Raw genomic sequence first — 795 nt, 5'->3', positions numbered from 1 at the left:
AATTAAGACACAAGGACAGTAATTTGGAGGGGATGTGTTCTATTTTGTTGGCCCCCCCTTTATTTTTATAAAGGATTTTTATTTTACTAACATATATAACAAAGTGGGGTTGTATGTTATTTCTTTGCTGCCCATAAGTCGATTTATATCGACCCCAGTGCGTAACTGGTACTTATTTAATCGACCCCGAAAGGATGAAAGGCAAAGTCGACCTTGGCGGAACTTGAACTCAGAACGTAACGCCAGTCGAAATACCGCAAAGCATTTCGCCCGGCGTGCTAACGTTTCTGCCAGCTCACCACCTTGTGGGGTTGTATGTATGCATTTGCATGACCACCACCACCACATAATATCGAGGAGAGTCAAAAGCTTTGCAATCGAATCGGTGCTGTGTTAATGCAGCCATGCTGGTCTTGCATAAACGCACCCACGGTGGTGACATGTAAAAAGCACTCAGCACATTCTGTGAAGTGGTTGGCATTAGGAAGGGCATCCAGCTGTAGAAACCATGCCACAACAGACAGTTGGAGTCCAGACAGCTCCCAGCATATAGTCTTGACCTAGCTCCTGTGGATTATCATTTGTTCTGATCCGTGGCTCACTTTCTGAAAGGAGGTGGAAGTGTCAGTGAAGGAGTTCTTCCCCTCAAAGGACAAAAACTGGCAGAAAGGAGGCGTCAGACAGTGACACACGATGGCTTCTACTTTGAATGCTGGGCTACTTTTGTTGTAACTTACGGAATAAAGCAAATAAGTTGACCAAAATATTGCAAAACTTTTGACTCAACACGATAAA

Source organism: Octopus bimaculoides, chromosome 30 (genome assembly GCF_001194135.2).
Source record: "Octopus bimaculoides isolate UCB-OBI-ISO-001 chromosome 30, ASM119413v2, whole genome shotgun sequence".
Taxonomy (NCBI): Eukaryota; Metazoa; Mollusca; class Cephalopoda; order Octopoda; family Octopodidae; genus Octopus; species Octopus bimaculoides.
Note: the sequence above shows the minus strand (reverse complement) of the source record.